The sequence below is a fragment of the Marmota monax genome, unplaced genomic scaffold (genome assembly GCF_021218885.2).
Source record: "Marmota monax isolate L192 unplaced genomic scaffold, Marmota_monax_Labrador192_F-V1.1 WCK01_AAM20220418_F8-fsc00066, whole genome shotgun sequence".
In the NCBI taxonomy this organism is placed as follows: Eukaryota; Metazoa; Chordata; class Mammalia; order Rodentia; family Sciuridae; genus Marmota; species Marmota monax.
The window spans coordinates 3713279-3725686 of NW_026692805.1; the positions used below are offsets into that span (position 1 = coordinate 3713279).

Sequence of the window (12408 nt, forward strand, 5' to 3'; positions counted from 1 at the left end):
CGTTGCCAGGTTTTATCCCTAGAACCGCAGGACACTCAGAGTGCCGGCATTGGGTCTCGAAGGTAAGCGGCACTCCTCTGGCCTCTGCAGTCACCGGCAGTGGCATGTGACAGCGGGTGAGAGATCTGAGCCCCGGGAACCCCAACACCCGGGAGCCTCCAGCCCTTGAGCGGGGGCGCGTCCCCGGGCCGGGCCAGGACGGGAGCGCGCCGAGGGGGTGGGTCAGGCCGGGGCCGGACTGACTTGCCTTCCGAGCCACTCAGAGCGCCTGGCGGCTGACACCCGAGGGCCCTACAATTAATAACACGGCGCCCGCCTGCCGCTCCGGGAATCGCTTGCTGGCTTTCGGGGAAGGACGCGCCTGGGTTAGCCTGGTCAGCTCCAACTAACTCCCCTCAGGCAGCGGCAGTGACTGGAGGTCGTGCCAATTTCCCCTGGCCTCTCCTGGAGAGCCAGCTTGAGTAGGGGACTGTGTCGTTGCCACCGAGGTCCCGCGCTAGACTGCGTCGTCCCCCGGATCTCGGGGAACTTCGTGTGGCCGCTGAGCCGGCAGGTGGGCGAGGGCGACCCTGCGGCTGGGGCTGGGCAGGAGCGTGCGGACAAGGTGAGTGGGGTGGGGAAGTTTGGGCTCCTGGTAGCACATGCTCAGCTTGGGGACGCTGACACCCCCCCCCCCCCAGCCGAGATATCCTCTCTTTCTTCACGCTGTTCCCCGCCAAAGTTTCTCTCAGGACTTGTGGGAGGCTAAGAAGCTAACCTGCTGGAAGAGTTTGCTCAGGAGATAGAGCGAGTCAATCGGATAGGCACTCCCCCCAGCTGCGTGAACCATAAATCGGCCGGCCAGGCTTTCAGCCCTAACTGGGGTCCGGGAACCCCCACACCCCAGTGGCTATGACCGCACTTACAACTCGCTCAAACCTTTTCCTAGCCCCGGAACCCGGAGGCGTCCTCCTCCCTTTAATTCAGGCAGCGGAGAGCTACTGAGATCAAGACACAATCTTCACACTCGAACCAATAAAAACTGCCTTCCCAGTGTTTTAAAATAGGACGTGAACAGGCCGGTTTGTCTCCGTTTCCTCCGGACACCTCCTGGGGACAGAGTTGGACCAGTTGGACCGCGAGGAGGGTAACTCTGGGAGCGCGTGCACAGCTGTGGTCTGAATCTGGCAGAGAACGGTCCCCTGCGCGCTGGCCGGTGTTCGGGAAGTGGGTGACCCGCGGTGGGAGGAACGGTGTCCCTGCGCTCGGCTTGGATCCACTTTCTTCTACCTTCTTTACTCTGTCCCTCGTCGGGTCCCGAGGGTGCTCTCGCCTGGTGGCCCGGCAGAGGGCGCCAGCTCCCGATAGCTGCGGGTTGGCGGAGGGGAGGGGACTCGTGCGAACCTCCAGGTAAGGAGCGACGTGAATCATCCCGAGAGGGGAGACCCGATCGTAGCGCAGTGGGAAAGAGGCGGGGCGTGACCGGGGCGCTACTGAGAAGTCGGGGCTGTTCAGCCGCTGTCCGGCGGGAAGCCGCGACTCTGCCACCTGGAGGTGTGGAGAAAGCGCAGGAAGGTGAGGAATGTCCCTGGTCGCAGTAGCCTAAGGGCAGAGAACGACAGCTTGGGGCTAGGGCCGACAGACCCTACTAGTACGCGCCGCTGCGCCTCCCTCGAGGCTGAGGCCAGAGGTGGGATCGATTTATTGTGGCTGCTGGCGGTCCTGTCCCGGGAGGAGCGGGAACCTAGCAGGCGCCCGCAGGGAGGGGGCGGCGGATCCCCGAGCTGCTGCCACAGGGTCCCCCGGGCTGCCCACTAGGTCCCGGAGCAGTAACAAAGGCGCGGCGCGGCGCGGCGCGGCAGCTGCTTCCACCCACTTCCGTCCCCGGCGCGCCCTGGCGCGCGCCGCCGGGAAGAGCGGGCCGGGCTGGGATTTCTCTTCGTGGAGTTTCGGGAAGTTAGTGAGCTGCCCGTTACGCGGGGAGGATGGGCGGGGAATAGGGAGTCCCGGGGTGTTAGTGTTTAGAACTGCACGTCGTGTGTTTCTTCTCTTGCTGTTGCTGGTAAATGGCGAGAGCTGCAGGGGCCCCCCACCCGTACCCCACCCTCGGGGACCTGCGCGGGTTTGAACTAGGCGCGCCGCTCTCTCTGCCACCACCGCCCGCCCATGCCCCTCCCTGCTGTGTATACGCCCAAGTGGACTCCCCGATGGGGAGTGGTTTAGTCCTCCGGTGACAATCCGGAGCCCCCAGCACCTCTTGAAGGAGGTAATTGCATTACTGTGAGTGAGAGGCGGGGAGGCTCCAGTCCAGGCCACAATCTGGGTCAGGTGCGGAGTTAAGCGCTTTTGGCATAGGCAGTCCAGATCCTTTGAAGTCTGAAGGTTTACTACAATTGGGAGTTCCTCGGAAGGGAAGAGGCCAGCTGGGACAATAAAAGGAGCTCCTTACCAAACACCCCACCTCTATCCACGAGGCTTGTGGTAACTTTATGCAGATCTAGCACGCGCACAAATATTGCCCTGGAGATGTCAGACACAGCGTCTCTGCTGGCGCCAGATGCTTCCAGGACCTGTACTGGAGATGAGCAAGAGCTGCAAAGAGAAAGCCAGGTCCTCTCTGCGGGTGTGAATCCCAACCCCCAGTAGTCAGTGAAGGAAATTCATCTTTTCATGTCTTGTCTAATTCCAGACCCTTGTGTTGTAAAGAAAGGGCAGGAACCAGCTTTGATGAATGCCTAATACAAGAGAGAATCTTACATACATTGGCAGGATTTTCACTTTGCTCTTTTAAACCGCACAGCTTCCTCCCAGAAGTTTATTTCTGTTTTACAGATGAAGAAACTGAGGCCTAAGGAGGTTAACAGACCTGGGTGAGGTGGCACACATCAGTAATCCCAGCTACTTAGGAGGCTGAGGCAGAATGAATGATCACAAATTCCACGCCAGCCTCAGCAATTTAGTGAGACCAGTCTCAAAATTAAAAAAAAAAAAAAAGTAACTTGGTGATAGAGCATACCTACTGAAATCAGACAAACAAGTCCATGAGTTCTGTTCCAAAGAGGACTGCTTACTTGTTCCAATTTCTTTGGCAAAGGCTGTTACTGAAGATTTTTTTTTTAATGGATTACTGGCTATACAGTATAACCCCAAGTTAAGGTTTGCTTCTGTTAGGCATTAAGGTTTGATTGACTTTCCACACATTTTTGGCTTCTGTTATTGCCAGCATCTCAACTAAACCAACTTTTAAAGCTTAAGGTTTATGAAAAGCCACCTTCTCAAAATCTTTAGAATTATATGACAGTTCCACAGAATGTCAGAAGTAGCTGCCCTTTGCTTTGTGTGCTATCTCATTAGGCAGGTGAGTCTGGCCTCAGGAACTGTACAGAGCATGGAGCTCTGTTTGCCTTCCCTGTTACAAGGAGCAGGAGTTTCTTGCCCTGTTTAAACTGTGTGTGGGATATTGCCACTGTGCTGAATGTGTGTTTAAAGTTAAGTGAGGTCTCTTTGCAAATAACAGACAACCTTACTAACTGATAAGTTAACCCCCTGAAGGTCTAACAATATGCTTAATCCACACACCTCTATGCAACACAGAGCTCAGTTTTAAAATATAGGATTTTGATATTGTGACTGTTATTTAAAAATACCTTGCCTCAAAGAAAAAGGTTTGAAACTCTGGAATGACAGTCTGTGACTCAGAATGTCCTACTGCCCTGCCATTCCTGGAGATAGCAAGGCATGATGAGTAAGGGCAAACCTCTGAACTCAGAATGGCTGGGTTCAAATGCTGCCAGCACCATTTATTACTCTGCAACCTTGGACAATGGCTTAACCTCTCTGAGCTTCACTTTCTTCCTTTAAAACAGGGGTAATAATGGTGGTTCCTGATTGAAGCTCAAGGGTTGAATTAGATAATCCACATAAGGCACTTCGCACAGTGGCTAGTGCACAGTAGCTGCTCAATACATGTTAACTAATAATGGTGTTGTTTGAGAATAGACTCCTACTTTTTCCCCTTCTGCTATTCATCTGGAGAAGTAAAGTAAGATGAGAGCTGTCTCAAACTCACTATTTTTCGTCAACACTGCAATATTGTGCAGTTAGGGATTTCCTCTTCTTTTTGTCAGCAAGTTGAGGGGGGCAGAAGAGGTTAGTAGTGATGGGAAAGTTTGCTGAAGGAATTATTACAAGAGACTGAGTGAGTGCAGGGCTTTCCTCCTGCTTTTGCCACTATGTAATTTTGTGGCTACCCCTCCAGCCATTTCCCTTTCCTTTAAATTTAAAGCCAGTATCCTAATGACAAGATGGCAGGACTTTAATAAAATTAGCTGAAAGCCAAACAAACTATAGAACAAGTAGCAAGTATTCTCTTTTTTTGATTGATTAGTCATCTATAGTACTAAAAAAATCTGCTTCTGTGAAAACCATAGTGGCTTAAACTTGGACAAGAAGGATCATCTTCTTGGAAAATAGAATATTTTCTGAAAGTCTGCTTAAAAGCGAGCCACCAAGTTGATAAGAGGAGGAAGGAGAGTTTGGTATGTAATATTTCAAAAATATTTGCTGAAATAGAGTGAAATTGCTAAACTACCTTAGAGGGTAACAGAATGAGGTACAAATCAATTAAGCTGAACAAGTAGGGCACAACCAGTGTGCCTATTTTCATGTGTGAAAACACTTGAAAGGTTTTCAATTCAGGAAACCTAAGTGGAGAATTAGTTTTCTTTTTTGCTGTTTTATAATTCTGGACTTTGTGCTTTTATGTTTTAAATGATAAATTATGGGCTAAAACTCTAGAAACCATATAATAAGTTAAACAATGGATGGTATAGTTTTGGTAAAAGTTATCTTTCTGTTTACATATGGGAGTAAGAGAAGGATCATCATTACATAGGGTTGACGCTTGGATGTGAAATGCAGCTTTCTCTCACCCTGTAACCACTTGGCAGCGAGTAAAGGGTTAGAAGCAAGATCCCCCCTCTTTTGTGCATCTTGCTCCATTTGTAGCCACTTGCGCTCCCACTGTGAAGTCAGAAGCAGCTGCCGGGCATGCGCCAGACCTGCTCTGGGCTGTCGCTTCCTTTGTAGGGAAGATAAACAGGCAGCGTTATTTTGGATCACATAGCAGCTTGTTCAAAAGCATCTTGCATTCCCCAGCTGTTCCACAACTTCTTCTCCTATGGGAGGGAACTTGCCAGCTGCTGGGGCAACTGTACTTACATTTGCTGCTTTTGTTCAGTAACCAAGGAAGGTAAAAAAATCCAGGAGCCTTTGTTAAACTGTAGCCATTGTAAATAGTCCCTATTTGTTTCTTTTATGTCAATGTTATTCCAGACAAAGTCTGACAGGGGAGAAGATTTAAAAGGAAATGTCACAATTAACATTTTTTTTCAAATTAATGTTTTGTTTTTTTAATGTTTAGGATAACCAGCCTGTGTACAGTTTTTCTATACTTAAAACGTAGGCGGCTTTTATATTTCATTAATGAATAAGGGAATGGAACTGATATTAAATTAAAAAAAATGTTTTGCCATATGAATCAGGTTTAATTCTATACATTCTTCTGTTGCATGAAATAGTTTTGTGTTTTCAGACAAGAAGTTATTTTGCATTTGTTAGGGCTGGAAGGTACTCACTCTGGCCATGCCTTGGCACTTGCTTTGGCAGTGAGAGAATTTGAATTTCTTAGAAGCTGTTACTTTTACCCAAGGTGATCTGGCTGTTTAGTTTAATTCAGCCAGGCTTATGTTGAGTGTTTACAAGGTGAAGATGAATAAGGTTTGGGCCCAGACACAGTGGGCTCCAGTTTAGAAACAGCAGACATAAACCAATAGGGGAACTGGGAGGGCTGTGGTAGAGGCAGGCCCTTTTTGTGATCATACCTCTTCAGGCACCTCTGTTTTCAGAACAGTGTTGTGATCATGACAGCTCAAATAAAGCCAGAGTTTAGCAAACTGATGTGCCAGGAGAAAGGAAGTCAAGGAGGAAAGTCTGGGTCCAGTATGACAGAAGGGGCATTATATGGTATGTCAAAGCTTGAGTACATGTACTTAAGGTCTTGTGTTCCTGTAAAGACACCTGTCTCACCTTAGTCTTTGTGTCTCCCAGCTCCTGCCCGGCACTGTAAGATGTCTTACGTTCCTCATTACTGTGAATGGTAAATAAATGACCGTCTAGTAGCTACAGCATAAATCACAGTCATTTATTGGGATCCAGTCAGCTTCAATCCCCTTTGTTCTATAAGAGGTTATAAAATAAACCATAATCACTTGGACATGTATAAAACCCCTGACTCTGAATCTCCTCTAACTCTTAGGGGCCCTTGATTTGGAAACTGCTAGTGACTCATAGTTGCTGAGTTGGACCTGCAGTTCTAAGCTCTTTAATCTCCTTCTGGGCTCTTTCTACACATTCATGAGTCTTCTACTTCATCCCTTTTGCACATTCATAGCAGATTTTCAAATTGTTTTGGTTTTCAGTTGGTTTTTACTGCCATTTTCATTTGAGACTCAAGAACCCCATTAGGTTCTCAGGGCTGATGCCTGGGGTTCCTGTTTTGCAGAAGAGGAAACTGAGTCTCTACTTCGGTAACCAGGCCTCGGCTAGCACAGAACTTCCATCTCCTGACTCAGAATCCGGCACTCTCCCTGGCTAAATCTTGAAAGAGTCAAAACATCCATTTAAAAAAAATGGTCTAAAGGTCATTTGTTCCTAAGGCTTTTTGTGCTTGCTCTGACTATAACGGATCTTCCTGGTTTTTCACTGGGTGCATTACTGGGATGAATCTCTCGTTGCACGTCTCTGCACAGAGCAGTTGTTCTCTTCTCCTGTTGTGTTTTAAGTCTTGTCTCTCCAACGCACAGTTGCCATCTTTCTAACACATTTGTCCCTGCTCCTTTCAGGGGCAATTTCATATTGAAGCATCAGGTGATTTATTCTGATTTAATGGTTCGGGATGTTAAAAAATTCTTGATGGTATCAGATACAGACAGAAAGTCAAAGTTAACCCGTCTGGTCCTTTTCACAGAAGGACTATTGGAAAATGAGCCATTTCCCCCTGGAAGTGGTGACCATGGTGTCCCCTTAGCATTGTACACTTTAGAGTTTAGAAACAGCAGCCATTTATTTTTCCACAGGAGGGAGATGATGGTGAGCTTTGTGGGTGCAGCCACAGAGAGCCCCTGCTTTGCTTAGGATAGCTCTAGTATTCCTTGTGCAGCTGCAGTCTTGCTCCCTACGCGTACCTAGTGGCTCCCCTCCACACCCCCAAATGTGGGCAGCTTTCTCTTCATTCTTCGACCCTTTGTTTTCCCTTTGACATTCTGCCCCTCCTGCTCCTGGTTGCTGCTGCCTGGCCACCTCCCTGCAGTCTAAGGTTTCAAGCGTCTTAAGGACGCATTTGCCTTAGATGCCCTTATCTCCATCTGTCATGGTGTTTAATTGCTTCCCCCCACTATCCAGCCTGCTCTTGACTTGGGGTAAGTTCCCCCCACCCCGGCTGTCCTTTCTGCTTACTTCTGTCTGCTCTTGCTTTGGCTGATGCTGCTGCCCCCTTTCTGCTCCCAGTGCTGCTGACCCTTTGTGTCCACACTTTCCCAGGCTCTCCAGTGCATGGCTTTGTTTCTTTCCAGGCTGTTCTGCTCTTTCCTCCTCCCCTTGCTCCTTTTCCACAGTGCTTCTTAATAGATATATATTTTTTCCCTTTATTTTTCCCAACAATTTACAGACCCTTCTGCCTTTGTCCTGAGTTGATCCCATTTGGCTGTCACCTGAGTTAAGTATAATTATTACATTATATACTCCCATCAAAGTTTTTATTTCGAGGGAACTTTTGCTTTTCAAAATACTTCTTTGGAATTGAAACTTGGAAACACCCGTTTTGAAACTGGTCAGGTCAGGTCATTTAGAGACCTGAACTTTGGGGGAAGATTGAAATTTATTTTGGCTTTCCTTTCATGTGGCAGTACCTGAAAGTAACTGACATGTAAGCTTATTTTGGATAACCTTTCCTTTAAAAATGGAAAATGTACACACACAGAACAGAATTAATGTTTGGGCTCTCTCTCTTTCTTTTTTCTTCCTTCAAATGATGTTTCTGCAGAATCTTGGGAGGGAGTTTGTGCTTTGTGGCCAGTTTGGGTTTGCATAAGTCATGAACAATTTGTTATATTAAGACTGTACTGGACCAGGCGTAGTGGCACATGCCTGTAGTCAATCCCAGGGACTTGGGAGTTTGAGGCAGGATGATCGAAAGTTCAAAGCCAGCCTCAGCATTTTAGTAAGGTCCTAAGCAACTTTGTGAGACCTTGTTTCCAAATAAAAAATAAAAAAGGGCTGGAGATAAGGCTCAGTAATTAAGCACCCCTGGATTCAATCCTGGGCAGCCCACCCCTCAAAAGAAAAGACTGTACTGGGTCCTTTTGTTTATAAGGTTGTTAGGGATATGTCCTAACCATGATCCTGTGTCCATAATCATATACTGGAGAGAAAGTTTTAGGAAACCATTGTAAGATTGACCCCTACTAGGGAATCTTCATTTTTTCCCCAAGCCATGAACAGGAAGGGCTATGCCCAGTATCAGGAATAGATCCTCTGGCTCCTGAATGTTCTTGCTCTGCCTTGTGGCAGAGGCTCCAGGGAGGACAGTATGGCTGCCACTGGGCATGGCCACGGTTATGCTCTCCGGAGCCTTCCCATCTGTTCAGTAAATAAGAGATTTCTCTTTCTTTCTTTTCTTTTCTTGTACTAGGGATTGAACCCAGGGGTGCTTATCCACTGAGCCACATTCTCAGCTCATTTTATTATTTATGTTTATTTAAGACAGAGTCTTGTGATGCTTGTTCTTTCTGTGGTTTATAAAAAAAAGAGAGAAAGATATAGTTACCTAATTTACATTTCTCCTTGCTTTACTTTTTTTCAAGTTATAAAAAAAAGTAAAAGGACTTACCTGTGCCCCAATTAAATTTGGTTCTTTAATTTCTCAGCTAAACCAAAGCACAGTTTTCTTGCCCCAGTAGATATGGGGCTCTGTTTACAACGTTGGGATAGGAACTGATGTTTCAGTGTGGACTGTGCCATACGTGCCCAAGGGATGTTCATTTCAGTGATGTTCTTTAACTGGTGCTGCTGAACGTGGAATCAGGATGTGGCCGCCCGCTTCTGAACCTAGTCGAGTTGCCCATCTATAATGACCTCTGGAGAAAGGTTCTTGAGATTGGAAGTATGTAGAAACGAAAGCGCTCAGACTGTTGGTTCCATCACTCATTTGTTCAGCTAACATTTCTCAGCCACGTGGCATATGTACATGTGTGTGTATAGGTGTGGGTGACGTGCATGGACATCTGCGTACATTCTTGGTGTTGAGAGTGCGTTGTAGAGTGAAGCCCTCACAGAGCTCACGTTTGGGGATACAGCTGAGGAAAATCAGCATAGGTGCTGTGATGGAAGCACATCCCGGATGTAATGGAGACACAGGAGGATGCCTTGGTGGGGGCTGCTGCTGCTGAAGCCTGCTGCTTGCCAGGCCCTATGCTGCGGGCTTGGCTTTCCTCCCCCCTTCAGTCAGCACTGTCTTCTTAAATAGAAGCCTTGGTAGGTTAAGTATCTCAAAGGAGGTCAGACAATGCACAGTGGAGTCTGAGTTTGAACTTGGATCCAAGGTCATGAACCTTCTTGCAGTAAATGACAGGTTTTCTATCAGTATATTCCTAGGTATACTTGTCCTCTACAGCTAGGAATCTACTTCAGTCACCACGGTACCTCCCTCACTGCATGGAGTTGTTATGTATGTGTTGTATTTAGATCTTCAATGTCCCCCAGGGCCCTTCTGTTAAACATAGGTGGCCAGCCTGTGGTACTGTTGATGGGTGGTGGAACCTTTAGGAGGTGGGGCCTACTGGAAAGAAAGTTAGGTTATTTGGGGTGTGTCCTTGAAGGAGATGTCAGGATACTAGCCCCCCTCCCTTTCTCTCTTCCCTGGTTGCTTTGAGTTGAGCAGTTTTCCTCTACCACATGCTCCTTGCTTGTTACAGACCAAAGGCAGCTGAGCCCAGTGATCTTGGACAGAAACCTCAGAACCCCGAGTTGAAAAAATTCTTCTTATAAGTTGATTTTTCTCAGCTGTTTTGTCACAGTGATGGAAAGTTGACTAATACATTAATAATGGAAGAAGAAATCCCAGAGCCATTTTGTCTGGAGGATGTACAGTGGTGATTTCACTAGCTCTGCCACTGAATAAAGGAGATCCATGGTGATCTGATCTAAAGAGTTCCTCCGAGTCTGTGATTATGCATTTTCTTCTCTGAGTGTCCTTGATATTCAGTAATCTGGCAACTGTATTTCTAGAGACTTTTCTTTCCCTCTGTTAAACATTCCAGAAACTGCCAGTGACAATAATGTCACCCAGGAGAGACTGTAGCCCCACAACTCTGTCTTTTGGGTGCTGTGCCTTCTGCCAGCAGCCTTGAATTTCTGCCTTGATGTTCTCAACTGGGCTTGGGTGAGGAGAGTGGTGCTATTTCAGCCCTGCTGAAGGGAAGGGTAACTTCTTCATTAGGGCCTGTTCTTCAGTGGAGCCTTCTCTGAGCAGGAGCATGCCTGCCAGGACACGCCTGTGCAGTGCTATTGGTTTACTTCACCGCCAGCATGGTGGAGTCCACACTGTCCCTCCACGTCCCTGCTTTCTAAGGGTAGCAAGGCTCTGTATTTCTGATAACACCCAGTTGTGGTTGTTAAAAGTACTGGCTAGGCAGGTTGGAGGAAGCCTACTGCCCTTTGAAACAAAGGAGAGAATGGAAAGGGAAGTTGAATCCTGTCTTCTTCTAGAAGGGACCAAGAGGACACCTGCAGCTTATTCAGGATGACTTATGCTGTGCCTAAGGAAGAGACTTTAAAAAGCATTTGTCTGTCCTGTTTCTGTTTCAGATGTGGCTTTTGGTAGGGATATAAGTAGAAAGCCAGACCTCTATCCCTGACCTGTGTATCCTAATGAGGAAATGCCACAGGTGAACATGCTTTTATTTAAAGACTACAGTTCTTTTTTTTAATCCATCAGATTTTAAATCCAAATGTTCTGAGAATAAGGCTAAGAGTTTACATTCCTGGAAAAAGTGATAGATCATGAAGTCAAATTTAGAGAGGACTTATTTCAAGCAATTTTAGACTGTTTCTGTTCAACTCCTAAAAATTAATTTGATATAACATTTTTAAATAGGGCATGTATGTGTGTGTATACATATGTGTGTGTGTGTATATGTATATATGTATGTATATGTATATTTTTTTTTGTATTGAGATTGAGCATTGAGTTTCCAGGAAAAAGAAAAACATATTATATGCTTGACAAGAAAATTGTATGGTTGGAAAATGTTTTGGTTGATTATTTATGTAAACCCAACATCTGTGTGTTAAAAAAAATAACTTCCTCATCATTTTTTAAAAAACTAAAAGCTTTCATGGCGTGGCATTTATTTTTTTCTGTACTTGGTTCTCACAGTGCTGGAGGAAAACACAAGTTAGTTACAGCAGTGAAAGCACTTTATTTTTTTTCCATGTGAAAATTGGTTCCATCTTTTGTAGCTTGGCTTCCAAAAACAAAAACAACACTGCCGCCGCCCCCCGACCCCCCCAAAAAAGAAGAATCTTAGAAAATACTGCAGACTTATTGTGGGAAACTTCTCACTTTTCCTTTGAGCACGGATACTGGTTCTAGGTCCAGATCACATCCATATCTGATTGTAGCACTATCCATATTTTGCGTACTCCATACCCATAGTCTTCAATACACATTTTCTTCTCACTTCCCACTTCAGCCTGAAGTTGGCTTTGCCAAGTTCAGTGCTGTGTTCGCATAATCTTCACCCAACCCTTTTTCTCATCCAAGATTTTTATCCTCTTTGGTTGCCAGATTCACATGGATTGCTTATAGTTTACCCAACAATGGGTTTTCTGTTTAATGTTTTCATATTTTCCAAATGGTTTTCCCATTGTTTGGGATTTTAGGGACAACTAAGGAGAGTTAATGAGCAGAGTTGCCTCCATTGTATTTAGGTTTGCTGAATTCATTTCCATCACCAAATGTAGGTCAATGTGAGGATATCTATGATGTAGTATTTTAAGATTTTGGTACAAGTAGGGGAGTGAAGATGAGTTGAAAGATGAAAAGAACTGGTGTTACTGTATGAAAGAATTTTTCTCTTTCAAGATATTTTTCTTCTCCTCCTCCCCCTTCCTCTTCTTCTTTCCCTCCTCTCCTCCATCATTTCCTTCTGCTCCTCCCTCTCCTCCATCATCTCTTCCCTCCCCTCCAACATCATCTGCCCTCCATCGTCTTCTCTTCCTCTTCCTCCTCCATCATCTATTCCTCCTCTTCTTGAAGCATTGTTCACAGTCTGGTTGGACAAACATCCCTTGCTAACAATAATGCTTTCT

At 46.2% G+C, this 12408-nt stretch overlaps 1 protein-coding gene across 8 annotated transcripts in view; it reads left to right on the plus strand.

Moving 5' to 3' along the window:
- Nucleotides 1-288: 288 nt before the first annotated feature.
- Nucleotides 289-12408, plus strand: part of Svil (supervillin) — a 237171-nt gene continuing 225051 nt past the window's right edge. For 5 of the 8 annotated variants that reach the window (XM_058580538.1, XM_058580541.1, XM_058580542.1 and 2 more), the window contains exon 1: nucleotides 289-604. The gene's annotated coding sequence lies outside the window, so the exon portion shown is untranslated. Of the gene's footprint in view, nucleotides 605-1285; nucleotides 1555-12408 lie in introns of those variants that run through there. The other 3 variants (XM_058580537.1, XM_058580539.1, XM_046448292.2) reach the window with 1 other exon arrangement.